Here is a 17,927-nt window from a genome sequence, read left to right on the forward strand (position 1 = left end):
GAAGTTTTCACTATTTAGGTAACAGAAGACAGGAACCAAAGAAAATAGCTTCCAGGCATTTAGAGCACCTTGCCCAGTGCATTAGTTAGGTCTGGATTTGATCACTTCTAATATGCCTAGAGCTATAGGAGACAAAAGACATGCTGCTCTGTGAAATTCTCTCAGTTACACAACGCTGCTGTTCTTCACAAGGCATGGAAAATGATGAACTCTTCTTATGCCATTTAAAAGGATTAGGGCTTCCTTATGGGGCAACTATGTAAAATTCTCTACCTTCTCCGACTCTGAGCTTTGTTAGTGCAGATGAAATCCATTTAATCCAACCATAACAGATCCAATTTCTTTGATCAGTACATAAATGTTTTAGCAAAAAAGTCCTCCTTGCTCTACTAAAGTTATTTCCTGGTACCGAATATGTGAGACAAATCAGCCTATTCCACTCTTACGGTGCTATTAGGTATTATAAATTTATAAAAGTTTAATTGACCCTAATCTGGATATTTATGGTATTTTAAAAATCTTTGTTTATTAAACAGCTGAAGTATTACTTTTCCTTCATTTTGAAAAGCGTATATTGAGTACTTATCACAAACCAGGACTAGTACTAGAGACACAAAGAGAGTAAAAATGGGGTCCCAGCCCTCACAGAGCCGAGTAGGGTTTTCATCCATTTCTTCTCAAAAACACACCTCTAGGGCTTTGCAAGACTACACTATTAGTTTAGGTGTTGTTATTTACAGAATTAAAGCTGTGTCTGCTGGGTAATAAGGAAGAAAGATCATGGAGGAGGAGGAGAATCTTTACAGTTTTTTGATCTCTAGTTTTAGAAGCAGGATTCAAAAATTAAAAAGTCTGTGTTAGAAGGCCAGCACTGGTGGCCTAGTGGTTAAGTTCAGCGGGCTCCACTTTGGCCGTCCAGGTTTGGTTCCCGGGCATGGACCTACACCACTCATCTATCAGTGGCCACGCTGTGGCAGCAGCTCACATACAAAAAGAGGAAGATTGGCAACAGATGTTAGCTCAGGGCAAATCTTCCTCAGCAAAAAGAAAAAAAAAAGTTAAAAAAAACTCTGTGTTACATGTGGCAAGAGATTTTAAGATGTAATAATAACTAACATTTAGTGAGCACTTAAATTGAGCCAAATTCAAGTTTTAATTACTTTATGAGAATTATTTGATTTAATCTTTACAGGGGTCCTACAGATTGGCACTATCACAATGTCCATTTTTAAGATGATGAAACTGAGGTACAGGAATTAAAGGAGCCAGAATTGAAACCCAGGCAGCCTGTCTCCAAACCCTATGCTCTTAACAACTATCCCTGCCACTGAAGAAAGACTCAAATACCATAGTACTGTACCAGATTAAACAGAGCGACCAATGGAAAGAACTAAAAGCCTAAAAACAGACTCAAGCATATATACTGATTAACTAAAAAGTTATTACAAATCATGGGAGAAAGATGAATTACACAATAAAAGGTGCTGCCCTAATTATTTAATTATTTGGTTCCAAAAACAGTGAACCCTTACCTCACACCATTTATTAAAATAAATTTCACGATGAAATCCAGCCATTTGTGACAACATGGATGGACATTGAGGGTATTATGCAAAGTGAAATAAGTCAGAGGGAGAAGGTCAAATACCGTATGATTTCCTTCATTAAGTAGTAGATAATAACAACAATAAACAAACACATAGAGACAGAGATTGGATTGGTGGTTACCAGAGGGGAAGGGGGGAGGGAGGAGGGTGAAAGGGATAATTCGGCACGTGTGTGTGGCATGGGTTGTAATTAGTATTTGGGTGGTGAACATGATGTAATCTGTGCAGAGATAGAGGTATAATGATGTACACCTGAGATTTATACAATGTTATAAACCAATGTTACTGCAATAAACAAAATATTTAAAAAAAATAAAAAACCAAAAACAAACAAAAATAAATAAAAAATAAAATAAATTTCACTGGGTTAAAGAATTACATGTGAGTATCTGGAACCAAAATGATGCACATGACTCCCTTTCCTCATCATTTCTTGCTAAAATGATCCAACTAACTCGACAGGGAAAATCCTCACCACCAACGGGCCATTTAACAAGAGCCCCGTCTACAAACCTGAACCCTTAAGGAGAGTCAGCAGGAGATGGTTTAGGAAAGAGAACAGTGAGTGAAGAGCCCAATTAGGAGCCAGTCCCCAGAATATCAACAATAAAACTGCCATTAATCATTTATTGGCAGCAGACACCCTACTAAGTGCCTTAAGCTGTTAACAAATTTCAGTATTATTATACAAACAAGTAATCTAGTGCTGAGAGGGTTAAATAAGACGCACAATGTTAAATAGCTAATAAGTAACAAAGCCAGGATTGGAACAGAATGGCTATCAGGCTCAAGCTTGAACTCTTAATCACTCTACTACTTATAGAGGGGCCAGGTCCACCAGGATCCTCTCTTCAGAGCAAGCGGACAGTTCCTGGATTGGAGCAAAGGCTGGAAGCAAGACAGTGCTGGACAAAGAGCCGTGCTGGAGCTTCTGCCTGCAAGCCAGGCCAGGCAGCTATGCAGGGGGAAGGGAAACTACTCTAGTAGGTTCAGAGCTGCCAAGGCAACACAAAAGGAAGACTGTTCTGCGACAAAGGGGAACTCTGCCCTGCAGCAGTCTCTCACTGCCTACAGCTCCATCCCTAACCCACACAAACTACTGGAACTCTAAGCTGCTGAGGACAAATTACAATAAATCTAACTTTTCCCCTATTTTTGCCTGTAATAAAAAGAACTGAACAACTACCTACACAATTTTTGACAAAGCATATTTCAGTTACTAATATTGAACAAACTAGACCTCACTTGGCAGATGAGCAAACAGAAGAGAGCAAACTGACAGGAGAAAAGACAGATATTTTTAAGAGAAGTAGAATAATCTAAATAATTGGGGTAACTGCAAGAAACAAGACAAGTTTACAAATTTTAAAACTTACATTCCCAGCGAGCTTCAAAAGAACAGGGAATCACTGAAAGAAATGTTACTACAATGAAAGCTGAGAAAGCAGCAACAGGATTTTAAAGGTAAAAAGTGAAACTGGTGGCCTAAAGAATAGAGGCAGTGAAATGCAGACTGGCTACTGCAGAAAACCAAACTGTGCCTGAGAAGATCTGCTCAATGACATCTCCCAGGACTCACAGGAAAATAACGAAAAACTGAAAATTATCAGTGAAAAAGATAATCTGAACAACAGATCCAGAAGATCAAATATGTTACAGTAGGAATTTTGGAAAGAGAAAATGAAACAAAAGGGAGAAATAATAATTAAGTAAAGGAGAAGTAATTATTAAGTAAATAATGGGGGGGGACTTAAAAATGAGTTTTTCAAACTTAAATTATTTACTCAGAGCTTGGCAGAATTAATAATGAAAAAATTCACACATTCCAGAATTTCTGAATATCAGGGGGGGGGGAAAATCCAATAGACATCTGAACCTCCACCAAGGCTTAAAAAAAAAAGAAAAAGAATATGAATGAGATGACATCAGGCTTCTCATCTGCCATACTAACTGGAAAAAGACAATGGAGTAAGATTTATAGGAAAAGATTGTGGCCTAAGAATCCTAAATTTAGCTAAATTATCAATACTATAATTATCATTATTATAAAGCAAAAGAAATACATTAATGGACATAGAAGGACTCAAAAATATACTTTGCACATATCGTTTCCGGAAAAAAATTCTTAAGCAAGTGAAGATATACAATCAATTGAAAAAACATGATAAAGAACTCAAGAAAGTAGAAGATATATAGAGGTATAAAAAAAAAATCAGTGAGCAATAAAGCTAACAAAACTAGAGTGATCTAAATTATGTGCTAATGGTGTTGAAATCATCATACAAATATTCAGCATATATGCTTGAAGGAGCAAAATGTAAAAAAAAAACTATGAACAAACATTTCTAATTATTTAACAAAATTTAGGCAGTAAGGGGAAGGAAGAAAGAATATGCTGAAGGACTCACATACTCGTATTGTTTAGGGAACTCCAGAGACACTGTTTCAATGATAAATAAGTTCAAATTTTAAATGTACCTACCATTAGAATAAAAATTAGACATATAACTCCCAAGTCACAAAGAAGTGTTTTTCTTCTTTAAAAGAAAACTTGATAAATAAAACAAGACAAAACTCAGAAAAAGGTAAACAATAAAAGCATAATAACTTGAAAACCTAACACAAGATGCCAAGGGTAAGACCAAAGATTCAGTAAACACTAGTAGGTTAAGTACCCCGATAAAAGAGGAACACACACAAACCGGGTGAAAAGAGCGAGATACCACTCACTTCCCGGGTTATTAAATGAGGCAACGTGGGCAAAAGTGCCAGGCATAGAGTAGTTTCTCAAAAAAGTGTATATAAAGAAAGAAATAATATTTGCAGGCACTGTGGTGAACCAAAAATTTAAAAAAGAAGAAAAAAGAGGAGGAAACTTTATCAGTTTAAAACACTGGAAAAAATTCATTAAAATAAAAAAAAAATTTTTTAAGTCTCATGATGACCTGGCAAGAAAATGAAAGAAACTCAGAGGTCAAAAACTTAATGAAGTGTATATAATCTTTGATCCAGAAATTCCACTTGTAGAAATTTATTCTACACTCACATGTAATAAAAGTAAGAAATCACACATAGAAAGAATTAATAAATTCAAGACAGTTTTCTCAGTTTAGGATAATTTAAGCTGCAAATAACAGAATACCCAACTAAAGTGATTTAAACAAAAAGGGTCTAATTTAAACAAAAGGACTAGAAGGCAGGCACTTTCAGGTTGATTCAGTAACTCAAATATATATATGGCCAAGGTTCCATATGCCCACCCTATCACCTTCAGTGTGCTACTGCCATCATGTTAGAATCATATAAAATGATCTTAAATACCAAAATCAGAGAAAAAAAAAGTTAAAGCACATTTGTTAACTGCGGTTGCTCCAAGCTGGTGGGATCATGGGTGGTTTCTTACCTCCTGTTTCATGTATTTTTTTGTATTTTCCATATCTTTTATAAGAATGTAATACGTGTATAAACTGAAAATAGAAAAAATATATATATAAAAGAGAAGCGCTACCAAAGAAAGAGGCTCAATTACCCCTTGGCCATAATGACATAGGTACTTTCCCCTTGTTTTCCAATTGAATTCTTATAAATTGATTTCTTGCGTGTATGAGTTTTCTAATTCTCCACCACAGGCACAGTAGTTTTGTATAAAAAGTAAGTTTATGCTGTTGTTAATGATTATCATCTATGCAGAGTACAACACTTGTATACAACTCAACAGTTCCCTTTCACGAGTCTTTATTACTGACTACAACTCTTATAAAAAGAAAAATAGATGTATAGAGCATTTTGCTGTGAGGAACTTGAAGCTTTAATCATTCAAGAGCCTTTCCCAAAATCACATTAAATTGAGAAAGCTAAATACAATCTACTCCAATAGCATTCTCTTTTCATGCACCATATTTCATAAAGACATTATTAAAACAAATTCATGGTTATATTGCATCAATTTCCAAGGGGCTCAAATTCTTCTAGATATTTAATTCATACCAGTAACCATCTGTGCTCCTAAATCTACTGCAGATGAAATGAATGTTTAGAGACCAAAGCTGGCTAGGAGAAACCTACACTATCCATTTGGGGTGCTTCAGCAACTTCCTTCCGTTAACTTTCCCCACGTTATGAGGCAGTCAGAACAGCTTAAGGGACTTCCCACATGTAGAGTATCCCTCATCCACTAATTTCAGGGGTATCTTCCAAGACAGTCTTCTCCACAGCTTAGAACTAAAAATTTGGGTCACAGAATTTCAATTTGAAAACTGAAGGACATCTGAGAAATAATTTAGTCAAACTCCTCATTTCATATACAAAGAAACTGTCAATACACAGTTTAAAACCATCAAACAGATCACAGAAATGTTCCACTGAGCACGCAAAGATGTCTTCAGAAAAGGTCTAAACCCTGCAAGAATTTATCCTGCTGCTCCATCCTGTTTAGGATCCTATTTTTAAAATGCTGGACAGTCAGTCTCTAAGGCCCTTTTTAGATATTACAAATCCTCAAGTAAGGAAATTCCATTCAGTTAAACATGACGTGCAGACTAAAGCAGCTAAGTTGCATCTGTGGTACATCAAGTGCCCTATTAGGTCATCTTGCCTCCTCTTCTCCATCCACAAGGAATGGAAATTAATCTCTGCCTTTTTGGTTATTGCTGTCTTCAATAATGTGACAGGAGGCACTGAAGAGAGGAATTTGTAAACACCAAATTGCAAACAAAAAATTCACTAAAATAAAAATTTTTGTTAGGCTGGTTTCATTTTGTTTTAGGCTCTAACAACACTAATCACATAAATTATGAAGTGTAATATACTTCATTATACAAAATTAAACTATAAACATCTACGATTTAATCATTAATCAAAATTAACAGTTTGAGCCATCGGTGGAGAAAGACAAAGGAGCTCTTTAATAAGCCTTGCATAGTAGAAGATGCTTCCTGGATTTTTGTGTATCTTGCCTGGTATGATCCTTACAACACCTCTAGCAAGTAGATATGAAAAAAACCCTATTGTACAGAGAAGGAAACTGAGGCTTGAAGAGGTAATTTAACTTGACTGAGCCTCAGAGACAAGAGGAAGGGAAGCTGGAATTTGAACCAGACTAGTCTCACTCCAAACCCTGTCTTCCCTCCACCGTGTAAATGCTACCACAAGCACTTATGAAGAACGAGAAAAGATCTAGGTTTCGCTGTTGAAGAATTTATGTTCTAAAAACAAACTTGGGCCTCATTCCTTCACTTATTTAAGAGTTCAAAATTTCAAGTGAAATTTTAAAATATCTTTTAAAATTTTAAATAGATTTTAAAAATCTTTCCCCTTCAACATCTGTCCTCCCTCAGATCCTCACCGCGAGGCCACACATGGCTGCCAGGGGGCTCTGGGCCACCAAACTACGAGTGAAGAGTTTACTAAAAATTCTTAGCCAGACTTATTCATAAATATATGAGCGATGTATGACAATATTAAAACAAAAAGAAGTAACTCACTGGAGTGCTAAGTATTAAATGCTATATCAGGCGAAAATTCCTTCCGTTGATACCACTTTCCCTTTCGAAGGCCTGGATGCATCTCATCCCTACCCTGTCAGCATTCTGCCCTCAGTCAGCGCTGGCTGCACTCTGAGCTGGCTAATCTTCGCTGAATTCCACATGATTTTAGTAGGCCTCAGTAATATTTTTGCTTAACTCTCAAGTCCAGAGATACTTATTCTATAACTGACTACCATTTTTGTAGTGAACTTCTGAAACCCTCCAAATTGAGGAATATTTTAATTGACTCATTAAGAATAGGTACCAAATTTTAGTGGTGGTTGCCATGAGATGGAATAATTTTGCTTTGTATATTATAAATATCTATTTGTTTTTTTAAAGGATTATTACTTTTAAGATAAACAGATACATTTTTCCTCTTTTATTAAATAACTGGGCCTAAAGGATGACTACATTCTTTCCAGCATCAAAACAAGATTAAACTCAAGAAATATGTTTTGCACTCCAAATATTTACACAAACAAATTCTATACACATCCATGCTTAACAGACAAGAAAACTATCACACCAATACTAGGAATGTGTGTGGCTAAAGTACTATTTAATCATAATGTACTTGACCAGAAATGGCTAAGTTTGAATTATCAAAGTATATACCCAGGACCCCACCACTCTCACTACCTCCACCACCACCATCCTGGTCAAAGCCACCGTCACCTCTCCCACTGAGACAGCCTCCTAATTGGTCCTCCAGCTTCTGTCCTCATTCACCCCACCCTGCACCTGGTTGACTCTCACACAATAGTCAGTTGATACTTTTAAAACAAGTTAAATCTTGTCACTCCTCTAATCGAAACTCTGCAATGCTCTCCATTTTACCAGGGTAAAAGCCAACATCTTCACCATGGTCTACAATGCAATCTTTCATCTTGTGACAATCCCCCTGACCTCATCTCCTAGGACTCTCCTCCCAGCCATACTGGCTTCCCTGCTGAACACCAGGGACATTCTTGCAATAGGGCCTTTGCACCGGCTGTTCCCTTCACCAAGAAGACTCATGCCCAGATAGCACCATGGCTAACCCCTTCACCCTTCCAAAATGGATTCAAATATCGCCTTCTCAGTGAGGACCAGCCTGGCCATTTCTTTTTAAAAAGTGGAAACATCACCTCTCCGGTCCCATACCTGCATTCCCAGTCCTTTTACCCTGCTCTGTGTTTTTTCCCGCAGTGCTTACCACCTTCTAACACACTCTTTACTTACCCATTATAATTACTGTTTATTTCTCCCCACAAGAATATAAGCTCCACAATGGCAGGGATCTTTGTTTCTAGGAAGAGCGCCTGATACAGAGTCAGGAACTCAACTAATATTTGTTGAGCACATGCTGAATTAGAGTAAAATAAGCAGAGTTTAGGTGGCCTAATGCGGTCACATCAAGATCCCAACACACAAGATTCTTGCCACTCCCAATGATGAATGGAACCAGGAAAAGCAAATCAGGAGTCACAAAAGTGCAAGAGCGATGGCTCACACCACAGTTCTTGGGAACGGAACTATAAATAATCAGGCAAGGCCTGAGACATGGGGTTAGAGTATCTCGGATGAAATCTGAACTCCTGCTTTTAGCAAATTCATTCTATCAGACTCCAGCAGTAATCTGTCCACAACCCCACTCCAAGAAAAGTGTGTGCCTGGAGCAGCCTCTGATTAAATAAATCCATTTCACCATATACTGGTTTCTCCCAACTTGATCTTTTCTCTAATCTTCCATCCTTTATCACATTATCTCAAAACAGGGTTCAATCATTTCAAAGACAGCTCTTGAAAGGAATATTAGGCAACAGGGGGAGCATAATCATTTAATTATGTCTCTTTATTCTGCCCTTTTATTTTAAAAGCTGGGGGTCAAGGGGAGAGACAGTGAAGAAATTATTTTCAGAGATTAAAAAAGGGCCCATACCTTTGAAAAGAGCTGCTAGTAGTAACTGCCTATTGTAGAAACACAGAAACAACCACAAGACTGGGAGGGCAGGAAGCACAGAACATCCAGAATTTCTAGAGGGAACGAGAAAAAGCTAGAAATAAAGTAGCTTCCAAATGTTTGCAGGATGTGCATTCTGACATGTGGCATGCTAGAAAAATGAGTGGTAGTCACTGATGAGAATATGATGAGGTCTGAAAGATTAAACCACAAACGTCTGTTGAGAGGCTACTGTGTAATAAACACAAAAAACGTCAACATCTACAACCAAGGAAATTCACAGGTGACTACTGAAAACTGGGTGAAGAGACTAAAAAAAATACTGAACTCTTAGGCAGTATTCCAGGAGCTTGAATTAACTCACTGAATCCTCATAATAACCCCTATGAATCAGGGGCTGTAATCATCCCCATCTTTGAAATGAGGACAGTAAGGTGCTGTGTTCTTTCACCTCCCTGTCATTCTCCCCGCTCCTCCTCCGGGATCCCCTTCAGCTTTCTAGTACAGCTAGCTCTTCCTTAGGTTGCCCGTTCATCTGGTTTGCCCAGGACTGCCCTGGTTTGTGTCTGTTGTCCTGGCCTAAATACTAACAACACCTACCTTCAAATTTTTTTTAATTGTCGGAAAAAACACATAACATAAAATTACCACCTTAACCATTTTTAAGTGTACAGTTCAACCTACTTTACTTTTAACAGTGTCCCGGTTTGGACTATAAATTATATGATCACCCTTCTCCACTTTAACTTCCCTACTGTAACTATTTACTTACCAGCCACCCTGACCCAACTGTAAGCTTTTGGAGAACAGAACTGTGTGTCCTGTGTTTTTATGCCTACGATCCAGCACCGTGTCGGGCATATTGTTAGTAAATGTTTAATAAGTGAACAAATGAGTGAATGTTATCCTAAAATCCCTACTGGTTAATTTTCATTTTACAGAAGGAGGCTGCCCTCCACCAGGTTCAGAATTTGAAACTTTTAAACTGCTCCAGCCGTATCCGAGACCAACCAAAGAAAGAGCCAGCGGTCTAAAGAACGATGTAAATGTGTGTTGCTGCGCAAGTAAAAGCAGTCATTTACCCACCAGTGGGCCGCCGAAGGAGACAGTGGCTGCAAGAAAATGTGCGTGGGCTTATAAATATTTGGACAGATTCACAAGACTGGAATTAAGAATGATAATAAAAACAAAGAAACTACCTAAAGAGGAAGGGACTCAAAACACAGTGAGGAATGTCAAGTGCTCCACTTAAACATTCTCTTAAAATTCAAATATTATCTTTAGGGATGCAAATACTGCAAAGCTCCACACTGTGGGCCTAGGGCCTCCTGGAGTGAATTACAACACAAATGTGCTTTAGGTTAATCCTGTACCTTCGAGAAAAGAGAAATAACAACAACCTCCAATTTCAGTACAATTTTAAAAACCTAAAATGCAATGTTTATTATGAAGCTAAACAACCGATCTGTCTCTCCCTCCCTCTCTCTTCACTTCTCTCTCTCACACGTACACCTCAAACTTTCTACATCAAATTAAATTGAGCAACAAGATAAAATGAAATTAAGAAAAAAAGATCAAAGGAAATGTGGTTTTTAGTTGATTCAAAATCAGAAAATCCCACTGTATTACTAACTGGAACAGTTTCATCATCATCATATTAACATTGAAGTTCTCTTTTTTTCCCCTCCACCCAAGTTTTTGAGTCATTAGTAACACATGGCTGCTCCAGAACCAATCTAATCTTCTCTGTATTTTTCCTGATGGCAATAGCCATTTGTGCTTGAGGGAACCCAAAAGGACCAATCTGGCCAGCCACTATACTGCATACTTTAAAACTCTCCCTCAGCGAGCTGAGGCAGCTGCCACTTGATTATTTGCAACTCTCTTTAAGATGTGAAGTCCATAAGAATCTTCAGTTCAAAATAGTCTTAACTGCTTTAAGGTCTGCTGTTTCCCAGGGAACAAGGTCCCTTTAACTCTTACAGATTTAATGAAGAGAGTATTTTTGAACTATTAATGTACTTGCACTGACCATGACCACCCCCAGTCTATCAAAGGCATCTGTTTGCCTAGGCCAGGCTGCTGTTACTGCAGAAACCTGAGAAGAGGGGACCGGACGAGAGGAGAGAGACATGATTCTGCAGCAGGAATCTCAGGCTTTGGCCCGAGAAAACGTATTTTTCTAAATCCCTTTAACATCAGTAAACATATTAAAGCCAACAGGATTCGAGTTTTACATGGAAGGGAAGTTTTAACCTGACAAGATGAGGAAGGGGAGGAGGCCCGGCCCAGAGGAAAGGAGGAAAAGAGGAAAAGAGAAGAGCTGGAGCCAGCAGAGGAAGCAGGTGAGGTGTGTTCCGACCTCCCCTCTTGGAAGGTGTATTCACACAGTGAAAGAAATACCAAAGGCAGGACGGCCTCTGCCATGCTTTCCCTTAGGATTCTGGAAAAGACTGCCCCACAGGCCACACCACACCAACCCAGGTCTGGGTCAGTCATATCAATGTAAACTCTGCTACAGCAAAGTCAGACAGAACAATGGCTGTAATTTTTCTTTTACCTCTGTGGCCCTGACTTTTGTTTTGTTTCCACAAGACCCAGAAAATCCTGCCTACACAGGAGTAGGATGGAAGTGGGCAGATGCAGACGGGTGGGGTGGGTTGAGAGCTGCAGGAGTGCCTGATAATGGGTGAGGTGAAACCACTACAAAGACTGCAGGGGACCACAGTACTAGCCAAGAGCTGGATGAAGGATATGGCAAAGACCAAGAGGGGAAGCACGTCTCTAACAGCCCAAGTGAAGTGGAGCCCACCGGGAGCACCACCAGGCATGACCGAGTATGACAAGCAAAACAAGAGTTCTACCAGCAAGAGTTTTCAGCAGTGAACTCCAGGGAGGTATGTCATCGGTCAGTGATTGCCAGTGCAGGCAACAGGCCAGAGCAGCTGCTTCCTGGCAGAGCCAAAAGGATCCAGAGGTCACCACGTGGGTCTATGGATCCCATCCACTCCCCGCCCCCCCCCAACCCAGATGCCATCATAGTCAGGGAGAGGAAATATGAGAACCAGAGCATTTCTCTCTGCCTGTGTGTTCCGTAAGTAACCATTGTTTCTTCTTACCCTTATTTTGATTGCCCACAATATGAGGCAGAATGAAGAAAATAGTCCCCAATCCTATTTGAAGGACCTCAGTTCCATTACTTACTTTCAGAAGGGTCAGGGGGAGAATCTCTACTAAACACCTTCTGGAGTTCTTCATTTGTCTGCTTTTTGGAGGTGGAAGAAGTAGGTCTTGTGAGGAATGAGAGAACAGATAAAGTTGAGAGAGAAAGGGAAGTCAAAAAAGAAAGTGAAGTACCATTTGCTTTTTCCTACTTTGAGCTCTGCAACTCACCATTACGATACATTTTCAGAGAGGCAAAAGGCAACATGTATTTTGTTCCCTTCTCTAGCCTTACCCAAGGTGGACAAGCTCCAGCAGTCTTGTGACTGGTGCTTGATGAAAGGTATGTGGCACTGCTCACTCCCTCTTCAACACGCCCTCCTCCAGTATTCACAATGGCGACAGGCAGGGAGGAGGCACTCCAAGCCTTTATTGTTCTGCTCTGGCAAGCCTCCCATCTTCTAGAACTGTGATGTTCTCTGTTCAGGGAAATTCCAGCAACATTCTATGAGAATATGGGTTAATTAGTCACAGGCTGATGCTATATACTAACAGTGAGGGTTTGGGGTCTGTCATGAGTGACAGGAACAGGTAGGTTTGCTTTACACAAGGTAGACAGGCTGCATATACTCTATCACAGGAAACCTTTCAAATATCCATTGATCATTTCAAGATCTATTAATTATCTGTAAATCATAAAGTTATCTAGATTAGTGACCAGGTGGTACATCTGAGTCCATTCATTCATCCATCCACTTACACAGGCATTCATTAACTTTATTGATACACATTTTGGGACACCACTGTGGATCCATAGTAAAACATGACACAGTCCCTGCCCGCAAGAAGCTCAGAAGCTAGTAGCAGAGACAGACTAGGAAAGCACCATACTGTTAATTCTTAGTTTATTATCAATGTCACTGGTACTGGTGTCCAGAGACAGGCCATCTGTTAGCCTAGGGCAAAGTTCTAATGAAGTAACGTGTAATAACACAGTGCTGGCATATAGTCAGTGCTCAAAAAAACGTTAATTATCTTTCATATCCTCTCTTTACTGATACTCTTAAGGAAGCGCTGTCAAAATATAGCAAAAAACCCAGGTGGACCGAGAATAGTAAGACAAAATTCTATTGAATTTGTAGAGGGCTTGTCATTTGTACTTAAGAGGCATCCCAAATTTTGGCATCAAAGTGTATTTCTACATCAGCTAAGGTGTGATTGCTCTCTTCATAGGAGTCTAGTTCTACAGTCATTCCAAGGCTGCTGAATAATGGCAGTGAAATTAACAGTAAATAGAAACACATGGGCAGCTTCATCTTTTATAATCAAGCTTCTTTAAGTATTATAAAGACTTAAAAGCTTTTCCTACTTTATAGCTAGAGAAGAAAAATAAAACCAATAAACCAAACAAGTTAGCATGGAAAACTCAAGGCCTAGAAAGTCAGCCTACATCTCAAATAAATCAGGCTATGGACACATTTCTTGAAATTTCGAGGTTCAACCCATCATTTTATTAAAGTGGCACGAGGGATTTTTCTCCCTCCTCCTGGATCCTAGGAGAAAGGTTTGTCTGTCTTGTAGAGATGTTCCATCCTAAGGAATCTAAGAAACTGAAACGTCTGCTTACTTATGAGAAAACCGGATGGAACTTGTGGTCAAGAACTAAGTCCCTGGGGGAAGTAAGGACACAAAGACAGAGGATTATGGGGAAATGAAAGAAAGATTAAAGGAGGAAATCCATGATGCTCAGAAGAGAACACTTCGTACTAAATGATGGACATCACAATAGTAAAGAACTCTGCACTTGGACTTCATGTGCGGGGGGGGGGGGGGGGGGACAACGACACGGGGATTGTCTAAAACGATGTCCTTTCTGTTAAAGGAATGTTCCTTCCACTCAGCCAAAGCCAACAAGCATAGCTAGAGTTACTGCTATAAAATGCATCCCTGATAGCTACCATACATAGGAATTTATTATTAAATAGATTAAAACCTCACTAACGTAGAGTTTTGTAAAAATATACCAAAAGCCCCACAGAAATTTCCTTTATAATAAATACTTTCTTCCGACAGTTAGAATGAACAATTTTACAGGGGGAGATTTTAAAAATATTTAAGAAAAGTTTTCACAAAATCTTTCTTAAAAGCACCTATCTACAACCAAATCTTTTTTTTTACATATTGTATTTTTATTGAAGAATCACTTGTGTTTTTAACACAACAAATAAAATTGGTCTTTCAGAGGTACAATGTTACTACATAGGAAAAATGGACTTCTGAACATGTCAAACTCATGGCAGAGTAAAATGTTATTTATTCAGTCTGATTCAGCTAGTCCATAAAACATTCTGAAGTCAGACACCAGAGAAGCTCTATTTTGAGTCCCTATTAGGTAATTACATATCAACACACTAAATGGCACATTTCAAGGTCGAAGCTAAATCTGTGCTTATGTTTAAGATGGTAAGGCATAAAGAGTCTATCAACTCTTTATGTTTAATCAACAGTGATTACAAGGACAGATTACAAGTGTGGCTCTGGAGCCACACTGCCCGGGTTCAAATCCTGGTTTGCCACTTATTAGTCATGTGACCTTAAGCAATTTAGATAGCATTCCTACATCTTGGTTTCCACATTATAATAAAGGATTTATAATAATCATACCTACTGTGCAAGGTTGTTATGAAGATTTAAAAAGAATAAATTTCAAGCACTTAGCACATGAAGCTATGGAATGTAGTCAACACACAGTAAGTGTTAGTTCTATAAATATAAAAAGCTGATGTAATTAGTGGTAGAACTGCAGAAAATTAAAAATCTCTATTTTTAATGGGAAACAAAGAAGGATAAACATTGTGGGTTCTGCTTTAAGATAGATTTGGATTCAAATCCTAAGACTCACACACATGAGTGTGTACCCTGAGCAAGTTACTTAACCTCTCTGTGCTGCATTTTCCTCTTGTATAAGTGAGGACAATCAAACCTCATTCAGTGTTGTTGAAGAGTCAATGATATAATGATATTAAAGCCCTATACAAAGCTTGACCCATAAGAATTGTTCAACAAATGTTAATAACCCTCCTCTTCTGAAATAAATATAAAAGTAGAGGATACACATTTGGTGACCTGCTCTATAGAAATTTATTGAAGTGGTGACTCATGAGGTGCTTGCTTCCGTTATTTAAATTCTCTAGGCAGGACCTGTATGCCATGATACAATCGAAGTCCATCACTCATCTATTGCAGGGAAGACAGCATTTCCACTCATATGCAGATTAATTGTACAAGTCAAAGACAATATTTACATAAAAGTCACCATAGCTTTTGTACAAGGAACAGTGGGCATGACATTTACTCTCCCTTAGACAATTTCAGAAAAAGTGCTAAGGGCACCATCTCCACTTCTTGGCTGTTCATGACCTCAGACTAGAGAATTGACTGATAACATGTTAAGATACCAGGCTGAAATTCTTTTTTTTTCTATTTTTTTAAATTGAGGTATAATTGACATACAACATTATATTAGTTTCAGGTGTACAACATAATGATTCGATATTTATATATTTGCAAAATGATCACCACATAAGTCTAGTTAACACCCATCACTATACATTATTACAGAATTTTTTTTTCTTGTGATGAGAACAAACCTTTTTCATCTTTCACAGGTTTAGTACAATGACATGGACTCAACAAATGCCTGCTGATTCAACAAATACGCAAATCATTTCTTACATATTTCTTAATAAATTCATCCAGCTTAGTGTAAATTACTGTACCTATACAAATGAAAACACTTAGTAACTAACTGCCTATGAATGCTCCAGAAGCTCATGTCACAGTATCCTTTTCAAGTGCTCTGATAGCCCTTAGGGTGTTCACAAATACTCTGATTCTCCTCCTTTCCAGCACATGGTAGCATGGCACTCCTCAGCTCCTTAAATTTAGGCATGACCACGGGACTTGCCTTGACTGATGAAGTATAAGCAGAAGTGATGTGCGTCACTGCTGGGAAGAAGTCTTTAAAAGCTAGCACAGGATCTGCAAAGCCCCTTCTCCGTCATGGTGAGTGGCAATGCTCAAGTTGGTGGGGCCTCTGTTAGCCCACCAGCTCTGTTAGCAGAGCCCACAGACAACTCTCAATAGTCAGGAACCACGAGTGAAAAAAAAATTTTTGTGGTGTAAGCCTCTGAGATTTGGAGATTGTCTATCATTGCAATATCATGTACCCTGACTCATACAAAGTAGTTGAAAGAAAAATAGCATTTCTTTTCCAATATTCTAGTATTTTTTTGTGTGTGTGAGGAAGATCAGCCCTGAGCTAACATCCATGCCAATCCTCCTCTTTTTGCTGAGGAAGACTGGCCCTGGGCTAACATCTGTGCCTATCTTCCTCCACTTTATATGGGACGCCGCCACAGCATGGCCTGACAAGTGGTGCCTTGGTGCACGCCCAGGATCTGAACCTGGGCCGCCAGCAGGGGAGCGCACACACTTAACCACTATGCCACGGGGCCAGCCCCTCCAATATTCTATTATTTAGATTCTTCATTAATCCAGACTGTTTTCTCCCTATCACATCATTTGCCCCACCACCACTCCCGGGAAACAAGTCATAAAAATCACTATCAGCATTTTAGCATTTTTATAGAATAAAAAACTTATACATTCCTTTAATTTTAAAGGATTCTGCTTTTAAAAAAAGTGATTACTGGTTTAAAAAAAAAAAAAGGTAATTCATCCTTGCAAAACACACACACACACGCAAGTAATTCACCCTTGCAAAAAAGTCAAATAATACCTACACATATAAAGAAAACTCATCACTGGGGCCAGCCAGTAGCACAGCGGTTAAGTTTGCGCACTCCACTTTGGCGGCCCAGGGTTCACAGTTCAGATCCAGGGTGCGGACCTACACACTGCTCATCAAAGCCATGCTGTGGCAGCATCCCACATACAAAACACAGGAAAATTGGCACAGATGTTAGCTCAGGGACAATCTTCCTCAAGCAAAAAGAGGAAGATTGGCAATGGATGTTAGCTCAGGGCCAATCTTCCTCACCAAAAAAAAAATTAATTAATTAATTAATTAAATTTAAAAAATAAGAAAAATCATCAGATCTCTTACCCAATTCTTCTATATACATACATAAATTCTTTTTTTTAAGAGGGAGAGATATCACAAAAACAATATACATATTACTTTGCAACTTGCCCACTTAGCAGTCCATTAGACAGCTTCCCAGTTAATAACTGCATTGGATGGCCATAACAGAATTTATTTAACCATGGCCCTAGTGATAGATATTTTGGCTTGTTCCACATTTTTATTTAATTGCAATGCTATAATAAACATTCCTGTAAAATCATGCTAATATTTCTGTAAAATTTATCTCAAGAAGTGGGCCTGCTGAGTCCAAAGGGATGTACGTTTCACATTTTGACAAGTACTGCCTGTCAAACTGCTCTCCAAAATGATGGTATCAATCTAACAGGACTACCAATAGTATATGAAAGTGCCTTTTCTCCCTAGATCCTTACAAAACTTGACAGTATCGATTTTTAAAAATATTTGTCAAGCTGAGAATCAAAAAAAAAAAAGGTGTTTCAGTGTTTCTTTTAATTTGTATTGTTTTAATTATTTTGTTCCAACTTTTTTTGACTACTTGTATATTTTTTTCAGAGAAA

The 17,927-nt window shown here is 38.5% G+C and overlaps 1 protein-coding gene across 3 annotated transcripts in view; it reads right to left on the reverse strand.

Moving 5' to 3' along the window:
• Nucleotides 1-17,927, reverse strand: part of WDFY2 (WD repeat and FYVE domain containing 2) — a 182,924-nt gene that overhangs the window by 130,098 nt on the left and 34,899 nt on the right. Inside the window, exon 1 of one of the 3 annotated variants that reach the window (XM_058548109.1) lies at nucleotides 12,535-12,716. The exons of the other annotated variants lie outside the window; for them this stretch is intronic. The gene's annotated coding sequence lies outside the window, so the exon portion shown is untranslated. Of the gene's footprint in view, nucleotides 1-12,534; nucleotides 12,717-17,927 lie in introns of those variants that run through there. 3 annotated transcript variants of the gene reach the window in all.

Source organism: Diceros bicornis, chromosome 9 (assembly GCF_020826845.1).
Source record: "Diceros bicornis minor isolate mBicDic1 chromosome 9, mDicBic1.mat.cur, whole genome shotgun sequence".
Classification (NCBI taxonomy): Eukaryota; Metazoa; Chordata; class Mammalia; order Perissodactyla; family Rhinocerotidae; genus Diceros; species Diceros bicornis.